Source organism: Misgurnus anguillicaudatus, chromosome 18, assembly GCF_027580225.2.
Source record: "Misgurnus anguillicaudatus chromosome 18, ASM2758022v2, whole genome shotgun sequence".
NCBI classification, from domain to species: Eukaryota; Metazoa; Chordata; class Actinopteri; order Cypriniformes; family Cobitidae; genus Misgurnus; species Misgurnus anguillicaudatus.
Window position 1 is genome coordinate 30,993,625 of NC_073354.2, and position 16,122 is coordinate 31,009,746.

The 16,122-nt window shown below is 37.4% G+C and overlaps 1 protein-coding gene and 1 long non-coding RNA gene across 5 annotated transcripts in view; one reads left to right on the top strand and one right to left on the bottom strand.

Annotated features, from left to right (window-relative positions):
* The window catches only part of fabp7b (fatty acid binding protein 7, brain, b), a 425,484-nt gene that overhangs the window by 84,030 nt on the left and 325,332 nt on the right, over nucleotides 1-16,122 (bottom strand). The window lies entirely within an intron of this gene.
* LOC129429324 (uncharacterized) overlaps nucleotides 1-16,122 on the top strand; it is a 170,457-nt gene that overhangs the window by 2,026 nt on the left and 152,309 nt on the right. For all 4 annotated transcript variants that reach the window (XR_012358722.1, XR_012358723.1, XR_012358724.1 and 1 more), the window contains exons 3-4: nucleotides 145-221; nucleotides 7,429-7,491. This is a non-coding gene — a long non-coding RNA (uncharacterized lncRNA). The remainder of the gene's footprint in view (nucleotides 1-144; nucleotides 222-7,428; nucleotides 7,492-16,122) is intronic.

A 16,122-nucleotide genomic window follows, 5' to 3' on the forward strand; every position in this document is an offset into this window, starting at 1 on the left:
TGGGGGTTTGCATCACAGCATGCCAAGTGTCATAAAAGTAAAGAGATAAACAATAGAGCCAAGCTCTCAGAAACACCTGGCATGTACATTTATATGCTTTAGTATTAACATTTTTTTCTTCTTTATTGCTCTGAAAACCCTTAGCTCGATGTCATTAGACCACATGGGACACAATTGGCCCGATTATGCGGATTTACGTGACCCAGGTCGGCATGTCACAGGTAATACTCCTAGTTGGTATTTAATTTAAATGCTTGATGTCTGGATAAACTAAATGTTAGGCAAATGGAGTGTGAACGACCCTCAAGAGAGTGAGTTAAAGGCTTTACCTTGCCAGGTGTTTCTCATTGTGGTTATGAAGTAATGTGAATCCCATTTCATTGAAAAACCTATTATAAAGAGTAAACTCCCAGAAAGGTATGCAATGATGCCAGGTTTAAGGCTCCTGTTGTGTCTCATATGCATATTCAGCACTTCCCCATAAACGCAGAGGCTGTAAATACAGAAGAACAGCCAACTCTGTACGAGTTGAAACCACTAAAATATCCCAGGCAGACCGCAAACAAGGAGGGTCGAAGGGCTGTGTGTACTGACGATTACATTACATGAGAACTACGATTTTATACTATCTGCCCCGGGCGTTGAGATTTCTCAGGGTTCAAACATCTTTATGCCTTTCTGAGAATACATTGAACAGTACATGTATTAAGATTGTACTTTATCTACGGCCGCAGTTTTTACACTGAGATGTGTGACGTGGCTAAATCTTTGTTAAATAAAGACTAAAATAACATTTAAATGAAGTTCATGAATTTCTCACATGGAAAAATAATAATGTGCACCCTCCAATGAACTGAACCAATGAGTATATTGCAACTGGACTGGACAAGCATCAGAATTGTTTACTGGTAGATTCGAAACATGTGACCCTAGACCACAAAACCAGTCATAAGTCACCAGGGTATATTTGTAGCAATATCCAACAATACTGTACATTGTGTGGGTCATAATTATTGATTTTATGCAAAAAATCATTAGGATATTAGGTAAAGATTATGTTCCATGGAGATATATTGTATATTTCCTACTGTAAATATATCAAAAATGTATTTATCATTAGTAATATGTGTTGCTAAGGACTTCATTTGGAACTTTATAGGCGATTTTCCTCAATATTTAGTTTTTTCACCCTCAGATTTTTAAATAGTTTAATATCTCAATTATTGTCCTATCATAACAAACCATACATTAATGGGAAGTTTATTTGTTTAACTTTCAAATCTATGTTTAAAAAGTTTTGTGGTCCATTGTCTCATATGCTACCTGAAAATAGCTTACTTTGTATGAAAGTATCTTGTGTAAGTCCAGAAAGAATGGATATACATTTGTGTTTGTTTGATGTATTCACTTTAAAAAAATAAATGGTCAAAAATGGCCTCTAGCTGTCATTGGGGTGATACCTTTTCAAAATTTACACATTTGCACCTAAAAAGTTCATATTAGTACCCCAAAGATATATGTTGGTACCAAATCGGCATCTAAATACATATTAGGACCTTTTTGGAGGGTACTGTCCCAGTTACTGTCAGTGTAGAGAGGTGTGCAATAAAGTGCCACATGGATGATACATTTTTGTAGCCAACTCCCAGAAGCGAATTAACCTTATAGCACTTCCGGTTCAATTGTTCCGAAAGTCAATTATTTTTTTGAATGGGGATTTGGTAAAACTCCTTAAATAAGATCTTGGGTTAACATCAGTGGGGGCTGGTGGTGACTGCTCTTCCGAGGGCCGCAAGTTCAAATAAAAGTTGTGTTTATCTGCGAAGTGTCATAAACTTTTTTTTAACACAGAGCTTATTTTTTGCAATAATACACAAGTTTATGGGAAAAATTTATGGGCTTTTGGCGAGGGAACCAGTGTCCTGCTTTCTGTTTGGCCTACAAAAATATGTCATCCCATGTGGCACCTGCATTGTACAAATTTTGGGAAATGGGGCCTTGGGGTGTTATAGCAGTAAATGTAAATCACATTTACAGAAACAAATATAGGTTAGAGTAAGAAGAAATAAAAGTCAAAGTAGATAAAATACAGAAAGTGAAAAACTAATATGATAGGGGAGAGCGGGGTAAGTTGGCACACTGTTCGTAACTCCAACACTAGAGGCTTTATCTCAAAAATGTGACAACTTCTTTTATAGTCAACCTCATGCTCACGTGTGGTCAAGATTGCTCTAATCTAACTTTAGCACAATTTTTTTTATTTTTTGGCCTAAAACAAAAAAAACTGAGTAGACAATAACGTGTCTTTTGATACTTTAGCTGACTTGCTATGTTGAGCTAACCCTGAGATTTCGCCAAAATTAGCACACCTGTCAGTTTGGGGCAAGTTGTCCCAAGACTTTGGAGATAACCCAGGGTTAAAGGTAGGGTTTTGAAAAATGCTAACGGTAGCCACCTAACAATGAAATCACGATCCCACCCTCAAGTCAAATCGCCATCCAAAGTCACGCCTCTTTCAAAACACATGAACACGCACAGATCAGACGGTCACATCTCATGTCTCATACACCAGTGAGAAAAATTTGCAGTACTAAGTGAATAACATTTCCAAAATAACCAACATAAACAACTGGTTTACATCAGAATTAGTTTAAGCACACTTTCGGTTGTGTAGTAACTATATCGTTACGCTAATCCGTAAACGAACACAAATTTCATAAGCAACACAATGTTTCATCAAAGTAGAATATCGAATCCATCTCAATACAAACATTTCGCATACCTACCTTACCAAAATAAACAGTGCAACGACCCTTTCAGACCCTTTGCCTCCTGCAGCTGTTTGCATCTCGTGGTAAAGCAGTAAAGTTACCGATGTTCATTTGGGTTTTTGCACTTTGCTGATCCAGGCAGTTTTTTCTGTTGTTGTTATAAAAGATATCTTTCGTTTTGTGCCTCCTGTGCAGGTTGTCAATTTAGCAGAAAAGTTTGCCATTCTCGCTGTTTACAGATAGGAGGTGAGCGCACGTGAACGCGCCGATGACGTATGGTGTCTGCGTGGACTCGCTGCGCGGTGGGCATTCAAATTACGCTTACGTATGAGGGACAAAGAAGGAAACGTCCGTTCGGACTGAAATCTATGATTGTTTTTTTTGGTCCTACGCCTTTCACAGATGACATAAATTTCTACAAATAAACAACTTAACACAGTGATTGCTATCAGAATGTGAGGAGACTTTTAACCAGCATAACTCAAAATGTTTCAGGATCAAATTTGTTACCCTACCTTTAAGGGCAGTGTGAAAAGCCCTAGAGTTAATATTTCCAGTTCTTATATTAGTTTAAAAATTAAAATAATAATCAAAATTAAGTAGTGCTCTTCTTTTTAGATAATCTAGTGTTACAATTTACCCACCGATGGGGCAAATTGTCACAAGTCAACATTATCTATTCATTGTCTACAACTCCGTAATAAAATAAGATATGAAAATGTGATGAATACAACATATGTCCCAAAGACTTCCTTCTTTCGTTTGGTATGAGATTTATACCATTGTGATGTATGGTACTCCGAAATGTTAGACAGTGTGAAAAGTGTGACAACTTACCCCAGTCTCCCATACAATATGATAACACCTGTCTGCAACAAATTAGGACAGTCATATTGTTTGTGAGTCATTACAGAGCTAGAATATTCTGACTATTTAGCTTTTATAGTTAATATAATGTTCAGACACCACATCCTTGTTGCCTTGGTTTAATTTGCCGTACAGACCAAACTAGACTCTTGTTAATCTGATTTTGCTCTAATGACTATCCAATAACAGTTCAACACAGAATGGAATTTAACAACCAGTGGCCTAATATGGAAATAAACAACGAAATAGCTGCCCGTTTGATCTTCGTATTGAAAACAAGTCTTCTTGGATACTAGATGTAGCTTCTATTCACAGGGGCTGATGCACCCTCGTAGAAATACATACCGTCGGCTCTGTAAGCAGCGTAACCATCCTTTAGAGTTTACCTGATCGTATCCAGGGTAAAAAACTACATGGGTTTTTCAAGCTTTTGAAGGTTTCATTCCTTTCGTGCTTTAAAACTGCAGTCGCTTGCTCTGGGCAAGTCTGGGCCTCCACCCACAGTCTGGATTTATTTTCTAAGCAAAGCTGTTTTTAATACAGGCTTTTTGACATCCAGCTTCATCCCCCGTGGTCCACGACTTGTTTTGGCATATGATCTGGAGTGTGACCATTTTAGACTCTCTCAACAACTTGGGTGTCCTCTAGGTTAAGAAATACAGCCACTGCTGAACATGAGGGTATAAAACAAGCCAGGTTTTAGCACCGGGTGTTTGTGTGCGGTAAAGGTGCTGTAAACTATTTGTTTCTGGAATACAGCACATACGATGCTACTGTTACCCAACAGATATCACTGAAATGGGAGGGATTAGATATCACACCTGTCTCTGTGAACAACAAAGATAACAGGAGTCAAGGGAGTGCCCCATTAAACCAATCAGAAATGTTCGGCCTTTTTTGTGCATTTGATTTCGAGTTGGCTGGATTAAATCACTTTAAGCATCTTAAATGTCATGAAGCACTGACATGTTTCTCTCAACATCATCCTAAAAAAAGTGTATCATTACGGTACACTGTCAGAAAAACTGGTAAAGAAATGGTCCCTGGCTGTCACTGGGGAAGTGCTCCTAAAGAAATCATATTAGTACTTCAGAGGTACATACTTCTACCAAAGACTGCATTTGAGTACCTCAGAGATACATATTGGTTACAAAATGCATATGTATACACTCACTTGTCTTTATTTGTATATTTTTGCTACTTTGCATAATAATAAAAAACTCATCCAAACTACGGCATAACACAAATGTAACCGTATAAATTATGTTGGTGACTAAAAGCATCCAAAATAAATCAAAACTCTGTTATATTTTATCATCTGACTTGCAGTCACCATTTGCCTAGAAGTTGCATAACCGTTAATATTAAAAGAACCAAACCCAGTTCACTTAAAGTGAACCAGAAAAGGAACTAGCCGAATGTGACCTCTGTCCTTTTGGTGTTCACAATATAGTGGACTCAAAAGAGAATCCAGTTCTTTTTTTGGTCCTCTTCAGAATTGAAGAGATCTCAGACCCTTTTTTGTTCACATCACAACTTCATAAGAACTCAGACCCCAGATTTCTGTGCAGCAGTTGATTTTAATACAGTGTCAAAACCACACGCGAAGCAGACAGGGACATTATTGATTTTACATCTCAAAAAGAAATCGAACCACAAAAGAACCCAAAAGCGAACCGTACTCAGACCACCTCCGGACGTTTTGGGTCTTTTTAATCTGCACTATCCAATTACGGCACTGCCATTTAGTGCAGAGATCAGCTCATTTGCTTTTAACTCTTTTCCCGCCATTGACGAGTTATCTCGTCAATCTGCAATACCGCTGTTATCCACCAGGTGGCACTTCAGCAACTTATAAAACCTGGAAGTATCACCCTAGGGCAGTGTTCTTCATTGCGCGGCTCGCGAGCCGCATGCGGCTCGGAAAGCTTTAATTTGTGGCTCGCATGGCAGTAAATAATACAGTGATATGATCATGCAGGCATGCGTTTTTTCTGTTTTCTTTGCTCCAGACGCTAACTTTGTTAGAAAACCATACCTATTAGATCAAGATGCACGTCGAGAACCGTGTTCAATCGCATGCAGCGCTTGCACAGAGCGATCGTCATATGATATCAAAGTACCGTGAGATCAGACTGCTTGTTATGCTTTCGAATTGCTCTCGCGGCACAGATGTCACTCGCCAACCGTTCTGTGCAGCGCCGCATGAAATTACGAGAAAGGTGACCCCCTGGTGGTTTGGGTTGTACTGCATAAGCATATTATAAGAATGCTTAGCATTAAAATCCTTTTTTTGTCATTAAGGGAAATCATATTGTCTCAGACTGGCAAATGATAAAGAATGATTTGCCCTTGTATTTATTGCATTGCAACAGATTGATGGATTGATAGGCAGACATGCTGTTTATGACTGCATGTAACTTTTGATACTTTGCGGTAAAGGCGGCTCTCCTATTGACCCTGACCTATCAGTGTGGCTCTCATGAAAAAAATAGTGAAGACCACTGCCCTAGGGCAAAGAGTTGTATGTCAGTCTTAGTTTTGAGGATCGCCCTTAATCTGATCTCTATCTCAGCTTTTTGCTCAATATTTGGTGTTTTTGAAGAAACCTACCCATATTTGAGAGGTGATGAAAAGTGAACAAATGAGGGTGGGATGAAACGTTTTTTTTTTTTTTTTTTTTTTGAAAGCAGAAGGTCTGTTCTTTCATTTAATATATTGTATGTTTATATATAAAGAGTTTCGTTGCAAAACGAGATAAATCAATTTTTTAACAATTTTGTCAAAACATGTTTATTATTATGTTATCATGTTCTTATTTTGTTTTATGGTGCTACTTAGCTGTATTTTGTAAGTTATGAAGGTTTAAATCAAAACAAACCAACTGCAGTTGAATTGATATTAATTGGAATGCACAACCAAAAAACAAGATTTCTGAACAATTAAGTTTAAGTTAATCTCGTTTTGCAACGAAACTCTTCATATTAAAGAAGATCATTTTCTGGGAGGAAACTTTTGTGAAAATCGTGAAAAATGCTGGCGGTGAAAGAGTTAAAAGGACACACCCAAAAATGGCACATTTTTGCTCACACCTACAAAGTGGCAATTTAACATGTTATAATAAATTATCTATAAGGTATTTTGAGCTTAAACTTTACATACGTACTCTGGGGACACCAAAGATTTATTTTACATCTTAAAAAGTTTTGTGAAATGTCCCCTTTAACCATACACCTTCAGAGAAAAAGATTTTTGAGATCACAGTTAAAATTTCAAGTCAAGTGTATTCCAAACACTGTCGTGTATATGTACTTAAATGGCACATATTTGGACCTTTTTAAGGGTACAGCCCCAGTGACAGCTTGGGACAATTTGTTCTGACAGTGTAAGACACAAATAAGACAAAATACTATTTTCAAGATTATTTATACTTAATAAACGACGATCCTTGTCTTGTTGTACATTTGATACAGTGAAAACAACTTTGCACTATAGGTTAAATGTTTTTGACAATAGTTTATATAAGTGTATATGTTAGTATTCATTTATGTCTCCAATGCATGAGGACTACAGTGAGACCCAGAGTTTTTATATCAAAACTTTCCACGTTCATAGTTGTTAAATTGTGTTTGCTCTCATCTGGTGAACCTGAGTGAATTAGACATGCATATTTCCATAATAATGTCCTTTGTGCATGTCTGCTTTGTAGCTGCTTACTATTATCTGTGATGAAGTGTGACAAACGGATACAGCTGAAATCACTATGTGTGGCTTCTTTGTCTGATTACAGATACATTGAATGAAGCCTTCTCTTCCTGTAGCCTTGAGCTTGGCACATTTCTGTGTTAATACGGTAAGCTACTGTTACCATTTTTTCCTTGCGGTTAAAACGTGGTGCTTTAAAAGAGAAGTCAATGCTCTTGATGCCCTTCCCAATGTGCCCTTCCCGATCTGTCATCATTTACTCACCCACATGTTGTTTCAACTCAGTTGTCTTTCTTTTACCAACCACAAAAGAAGATGTCAGGCACAATGTTTACACTGTTATTTTCCTTACAATAAAACTTAATGATATCCATAAAAGGGACAGAAAATGCACAATTAAACTAAATAAATGGTAACAGCGTGTTTGTTTTTGGAGCTTGATGGTCTCTGGTCACCATTCACTTTCATTGTAAGCATTCAAGGGTGTGAGTCAATAGTCATGATTCATCCTGGCCTGATGACTTGTTTTTTGGCCTTTCCTAGAAATTTCAAAAATGCTTGACAGCTATCTGGTATTTGTCAGGAGAGCTTAACACGTCAAACAATGCTATTTGGTCAAAGCATATTGGTCTCAAATTTAAAGGCGCAGTGAATCAAAGAATCGATTTTTTTTGTTACAGTGGCATGCAAAAGTTTGGGCACCCCTGGTCAAAATATATGTAAATGTGAACAGTAAAGCTTGGGGAAGATTAAATGATTTCCAAAAGCCATAAATATACAAAATCTTTTGCAATATTTTAGTTTTCTAGAGTAAAAAAGAAAAAGCAGCACCCAAATTTGAGAGAGCACAGAGATTTGAGCTCTCAGAATTAGCCTGTTAAAGGCGGAGTCCATGATGTTTGAAAGCCAATGTTGATATTTGAAATCACCTAAACAAACACGCCTCTACCCCAATATAATCTGGACCTTCTATTGATAGACCCGCCCCACACATACGCAACCCGGCAAGGATTTCGGTTAGTAGACACGCTCCTTACTGCTGATTGGCTATAAGTGTGTTTTGGTAGTCGGCCCGTCTCCTTTTCCAAAGCGTTTTTCAAACATTGGGACTCCGCCTTTAAGGTCATGGCTTGTTCACAGTCATCACTAGGAAAGGACAGGCGATAGAAATTAAAAATTTATAAATACCCAGGCTCCTCTAATCATGTCCAAAGAATCAGCAGCCATGGGTTCCTCTAAGCTGTTGAAAAAAGCTTTTTAAAAAAGCTGAAGTTGAAAAGCGGATGGCTTCTAGAAATGGATAATGATCCTAAACACAACTCAAAATCCACAATGGACTACCTCAAGAGGCACAACCTGAAGGTTTTGCTATGTCCCTCACAGTCTTCTGAACTAAATCTGTGGAAAAACTTCAAAAGAGCAGTGCATGCAAGACGGCCGAGGAATCTCACAGACTTTTGTAAGGAAAAATAGGTGAAAATATCAAACAAGAATTGCAAGATTTTTGGCTGGCTGCAAAAAGCGTTTACAAGCTGTGATGCTTGCCAAAAGAGGTGCTACTAGGTGCTTACTATGCAGGGTGCCCAAAATTTTCCTTTTCTGTTAATTTTAAAATGTAAAAGATGAAAATAAAAATATTGTTTTCCTGAGAATTTATAAGGGCCTGAGCAACGATGATTGCATTGTGAGTTTTGACTTGCACTATGAGAATTTTTAGGAAACACAATTTCCATTGCACTGGCAAGATTTTGCTAATGATACACCCCTTAAAATGACTAACTTTATGATCAGTACCCTGACAACTAACAACTAAACAAGTCACGGCTTCACCATTTTGTAACTTGTTCTCCATTTTTGTTGTATATCTGTGACCCTAACCTAAATGTTTGCACCTGTGAGTTGTTTTTCCTGATTGGTTGGTCTATTTATAGACCTGTGTTTCTTGTGTTAGTTGTTGGTTTTGTGTTGGTGAATTTTGTTGTTCCTGTGTCTGTGGTTTCATGTTGGTGTTTTATTCTTTTGTTGCGTTTGGATTCCTGTTTCCTTTACTTCATAACACAGATGCTTTGTTGGTTGCTGCCTCAATTTCTTCATTCTCAAGAACAGAATCACCAATAACCAGGCTGACTGTGACCTCTGCTTGAACTGGACCAGTACTTATCGGTACGCTGTACCAGCACTTCTCTATATTAATCTTAAGTGTTCCTTCACATTTTCTTGTGTTCCAGCACTTTCAAATTCTCTGTATTGTGCCTCTCCGAGTCAAAGCATCATTGAATGAGTGATAATGACATCACACTACAGGGAGGGGGCACTAAGTGCATTATCTGATTTATCTATCACTTCGACAAATCACGCAAATAATAGCCTTCTATAGGAAGTTTTCTTTCCTAATTTAAAGGGGACCAATGATGTGTGAGACAGAACTTCACCAGGATAAAGTAAAACGTGTTTGTTAGTAGACTTGCGCCTGTGGTTCTAACTAGTAATGGGAGAAACAAACCTATTCAAAGCATTGAATCAGTTGTACCAATTGCTTCGAAAAACGATTCACTGTTTCAAAGCACTCAAAACACCTAAATATGGGCCGCCGGCCATATGGAGATCCGGCCGGCTTGCTAATCGAACACATCTCTTCTGTCTTATCCTCCAGCTAACATACAGCACCATATATAAAGAATGATCATGTAATCATGTGTTTCCATCGCAGTTTTTCAATATATTCCTTTTTCTGAATTGCCTAAAAAACCGCCTCACCTGAGCATAAAAACGATTTATTTTTCCAATATATGGGTGTTTATACGAAATTGTCATGTTTTGATGGGGCACATTTTCAGTTTAATTTGCGCAATTTGAAGCGTAATGGAAACGCAGCTGTTGTCGTGGCATGAGGTTTTTACACTAAAAGTCATTGCCCTAATACAAATAGACAAAACCAGAACACTCACGGTTCAGTTATCAAAACAACATGTATCTGTTAAGGAAAATTAAGTATTGTTCTTGTGCATAACAAGCATGTGATCCCATTGGAATTTTAATGGTTCATCCAGTGCGTTCCCATCACCACATTTAAGACACTTCCAATGCAACATGTGGTTATCCCTTCCAACAGGATTTTCAAAGAGGAAAAGAAAACGTGTTAAAAGAGGAAGTGCCTGGATCTCAAAACGACATGTAATTGCATGTTCCTGGCAAAATGTACCACTTTGTGCCTTTTAGTTGTGCGTGTGGTAGGCAAGTGGTTTGCTTGTTTAACACCGACCAATAGAAATGCACACAAGATTTTAAGTTGAATGCACTTATCAAATTGTAAACACCCGGAGGAAAAATTTATTGCTCAGTGGTTGCTTTTTCTAAGCTCAGGAGACTGTGTGATCCTCATATAAGATGGTTTCAGCATTAACAACATAAACAAACGGCTTTTGTGGAACAAGCGTAACTTCTGGTAAACTCCGCAAAGAATCAATAACAACAGAGTGCTTTTCGGGTAGTTTATTTCTGATAACAAGCAAAATAGATTACCTTACTTAACTAATTAACTATATATCGGCTGCCAAATCTTCCTTCAAATAGCGGTAATAAATGATCGCTGTTTTCCCTCATCTTTAGATAACAAAAGATTTGTTATTTTCGACGAGGTATTTGTTCCAGAGTTCAGTTTAGACACTAGTCAAACCAATAAACAAACAGAGACAGGAAGTAAAGTTCCGTTCTGATGCGTAATCGCGTCACCGCACGTGCTTACGATAAAACCGTCTATATTTTTATTTTGGTAGAAACAGAGTTTCAGAGGTTTCTCCTAAAATTCCTTAGGAGAAATAAGAGTAGACGCAAACAGGTCGGATGGGTCGGACATCGGGCTAATCTTTTCCGCTCTGTTAAAAAAATGAATCATCGCTACTGTTCACCGTAAAGAAAGTCTGGCTGCTGCGTGCAACATGCATCATGGAGAGGGGCGGGGGCAGACCTAACGTCGCTGCTTGCACGCCTGTTGCCTTGAGAAGAAGATGGAGTTGGAGAGTTGGAGTTTCATTTATTATTGTGTGATTTTTATTTAAGGCATATTTGTATAGCCTATTTATATATTTAAAGTTTATTGTTTCAGTTGTTTGTATTGTTAAAAGGCGTGAACATTAAAGGTTGATTTGAATTCCCGTCTGCAGGTCATGATAATACTAAAAAAATAATAATATGAAAATATGAAAAAAAAGGGGGGGGTGTCAGGCGGCAGGTCGGGTTCCGGCAGATAATTCATGTTGATGTGTCGGGTTACATCGGGGTCCGGGGTTTAAAAGCCACGGGCCGGGCCAAGTCGGGTTGTAATTTTCAGGCCCGTTGAGAACTTTATGCTGCGTGCACACCAAACAGGAAGTATTGTTCACTGCTCTAGATTACTTGCGAGATTTAACTACGTGTCATACAAAGTTTTCACTTGAGTTAAATATTTTCAATTATTCTATTAGCGTGTGTTTTCGCGGCAATCGCACCGCTCAATTCGAGTTTGCATCTTTTTGCGCTTTTGCATTGATTTTGTATGTAATCTACTTGTGCAAATTGTTGAATTTAATAGAGTTGAATTTAATAATTGAAGGTATATTATTGTTTTAATAGAGAATCAAATAAATTAGCACAACAAATATTTCTTCTGCAAAGAGAAATTTAATATGCCTTTAAAAAGGCTTATGTCTGTAAAAAGTAATGAAAATAAAACAGTTAACAGTCTTTACTGCTCACTAAAAACAGTTGGGTTAAAAATAACCCAATAAATAACCCAATGGTGGGTTACTATAGCACCGACCCATTGTTGGGTTATTTTAACCCAATGCATTGGGTAGAAAGTTTTACCCAATTAGTTGGGTTATGAAATAACCAATTTGTTGGGTTATTTTTGCAATGCTGTTTTAACCCCATTATTATTATTATTATTATTTTTTATTATTATTATTATTTATTTATTACTATTATTTGCTTTATAAATGAATAATACAAAACTTACAAATACATTTATAATGCTTTAATTTCATTTAGTCATTTGCACCTGCATTTAAATGTATAAATACATACATGTATAGAAGCATAAATACATACACACATACATAAATATATACATACATAAATAAACAAAAACATAAGAACAAAACAAATGTACTCCATCTTATCCAACTAAAAACTACTTAAAAGCATAGTTCACACATTTTGTCATCATTTTCTCCCTCTCATGTTGTTATAAACCTGTATATAAGTCTTTACTTTGATAACCACAAAGGTATATTTCAAAGAATGTTTGAAATCAAACCGATCATGAGCCCCATTCATTTTCATAGTATTCTATTTTTCCTACTATAACAGTCAATGGGGCTCATGATCTGTTTGGTTTCAAACATTACTCAAAATATCTTCCTTTGTGGTCATCAGAACAAAAAAATGTGCACAGGTCCGCAACGACAGGAGAGGAAGAAAACCACGACAATTTTCATTTTGGGGGGAACTGTCCCTTTAAGCAGGTGACAGACAGTGTGTTCAGGAAACATCACATGGTACAAAATGTATTGTGTGTTACAGAAACTACTTAACAGTAGTGAAAGGCTTGGGATACTCTGTATAAAATGTAAAAAAAAATATTAAAGCACATGTCAACTGCTGGTCTTGCTCCTGGGCCATGTCTCCCCACGATAACAAAGACTTGTGATTAGTCGAATTCATCCCATAGCAGGACATCGGGTCTTCTTCATACCTCCTCCTCCAAATACTGAATTATGTTTGTTTTCTGACCTGAAGACAGAATTTTCACAATGTAAATATGCACACATAAACAGGATAAAAAAAACTAAGTGTCATAAATTATACTTACAGATTGCAAATTAATAAATGTTTGCTTTGCCTCTTGGTACTGTAGGAAGGCTGAATCATCTTGCTGGCCATTTTGTAGGGTTTTTAATGCAACATCTCCAAGAATGTCTACATTTAAAGAAAAGAATAATGAATTAAATCTCAAAGCAAACACATCTGGCACACTGAATAAATACTCTACTTTGACAGTAGATGGCGCTGAATTGCAAATTCAACCGTTACCGGGGTTACAGTAAACAGACGTGCATGATTAAACAGCGCTTTATCAGGGATTATACTGAAGTAAGACGACAATAAAATGCCATCGAGTCATTTCTTAAGACATTTACATTCAGAATGACATTTATATTACAGCTCTGTGTCTATAACACAGACCGGCTAAAAAAATATTTGGAGCAAAAAACAGCCGGTTGAATCCCTTACAAAAGTTAAAAAACGGTTTTTACTACACTTTAAACCAAAAAGCATCGTCTGTTACAGAAAGCATGGTTAAAGCAATATGGCAATCAATACGTCATGAAACTAATGTTACTACTAAAAGAAGAAATGATTCATTTTCGTAAGGGACCATGCTGTTGGTGCTGTTTAGTTTTAAAATAAATTGTGATGTCTCTCTACGTTTATGATGGCTTAAAAACGCGTTTGGCATCGGTAACAGTTAATGAATGGAACAGGTGTAACGGACAAAAACTAGACAACACTTATTTAAACGTGGCTGATAGTTTACTGTGTGATAGAGCTTAAAGACACTTTGTAGCAAAATAAAACATTACACAGAGATATATATTTTAAAACGTACCTCTCGTGTCTGTCCGCACTCAGCAGTGGCACCTGTTGACCATTAAAATTCAAAATGCGTGACGTGAGCCCGAATTTAACCCAACTCTCTGGGTTGTTATGGAAATAACCCAATACAAGCTAGGAATAACCCAACAGAACAACCCAATATGTTTAACCCACCTATTGGGTAAAAAAAATAACCCAACGGTTTTTAGAGTGTGTATTAATTAAATATACATGCATTCGTATGAAGTACAACAGTTCTTTAGTGAAGAGCAGAAAGTGATTTTATTGAGAGATGAATTAGGTTACTGTAGCTTTAAGACTTGACAGAGATCGCTCTGTTCACGTGCACTGATGACAGGCTGCTGTGTGTGCGCGCGGCGGGTGTATGCAGACGAGAGCAGCTGTGAGGAAAATTAAAGTTTAAACGCTCAAAACTTTAAAACGCATGCAAATAATAAACTTTTGACATGAGGATGCAATTGTCCGCGATAGATATGTGTTGTATACGCTGTTTGATGGGGATGTGAAGACGGGTCGCGATGTTAGGACCGGACCGCGTCCGCGTCCTCATAGAAAATACACATATCTCTGTAAAGGCAAAGAGAGAAATGCAAATCTACACGTCGCTCATCAGCCACGGGTTATAAAAATGCTCTCACTGCGTAAAAATGCAGCCGCATTGAGGAGCCATATCATGACAGACAAAAGTAAACAGAAAGATCGGTTCACGAGATCGGCAAATTTAACGAGGACCGATCGAGTCATTTAATGCCGTTATCGGCCGATACCGATCTGCGCCCGATCGATCGGAGCATCCCTAGCTAATATACAGTTACAGCCAAAAGATTATAGACTAAATGTGGCAAGAATTAATTTTTTTTTAAAGAATTTTCTTACAAACCAAAGAAAATGTAAAACCGTGAATCGGACAATAGGTGCTCTTTAAAAGAAATGGGACACACACAAATTCGCTGGAAGTGTACACACAACATGATGAACGTTTAAGACCTCTCCTGAAACGTTAGAGGAGACCTGTGTAAGATTAGATATCAGATCGACCAATACTGATTTTTTATTACAACAAAATAATAAATAGAAGGGTCTAAAAGAGTGAAGAATAATTTGCTGGATAATATTAATTTAATGGCAATTTTCAGAGATCAACATGCTGTATAAAAGAGGTTTATGAAAAACAACTGAGATATCCAGGAGATCTCTTCTGAATTACAGGTCTGCTGTACGTGAGCGGTATACATGTGGGAGGTTTGAGACAAATATTGTCTTAGCTGTGACTGTATTTAAATCAAACAACTTTGATTACCACCTACAGAAATCTAAATTGCATAAACAGACAATGCGCTTTCTGAAAGCGCACTAAAATTACACGCTTTGTGATAGGCGTTACAGTGTGGAAGGTCAGCGTGTCATCGGGACGCAATGAAAACTTGGAATTTAGCATGATCCCACAACCATGTGTGGGGTTTCTCCGCTCCCAGAAATGACTAGTTAAATGCGTTCTGTCCTCTAAGGATGTAGCCAGTGCATAATTAACATTCCCAGGCTGTTTACAGTTGATTATTTAACTCGGTGGTTTTCCCTGGGAGCTGGTGATTATGTCGCTGCTGGACTACTAATAAAAAAAGCCCTTTGAAAGTCAGGGCTCATATCATGGAGATCTGGCGAAGAGGAACCAGCTATTAAGACACAGACAAAAATCAAGACTATAGTCGGACATTTGGGTTAGTGAAGACACAACTAAAATGATGAATAAATACTACTAAAAAAATGAGCAAAGTGTTGAGAGGAATTGTAAGCAATAAATAGCCCTGTTTTTTTAGTAAGGTCATGTTCAAGATTTAAATCAAACTTTGATGCTCCTAATCTCATAATTAGATTATTCGACTTTAGCCTGGATTTCACAGACAGGGTCACAAAAGAGAAGCAGAAGAGTTGTGCAAAAGTCTCTATAGACCTATTGAGAGTATAACGTCACAGTTACGTCACTGCAAGCTGTGTGTGCAATGTGGTGGCAGAAAAACAGTGGAAAAGAATTATACATGAGTGAAGCCGGCAAGATAACTATAGAAATGTCTTGTTTTGCTGTTGGGTGTCAGAATAGGAATGCAAAAAAAAAGATGGCTCA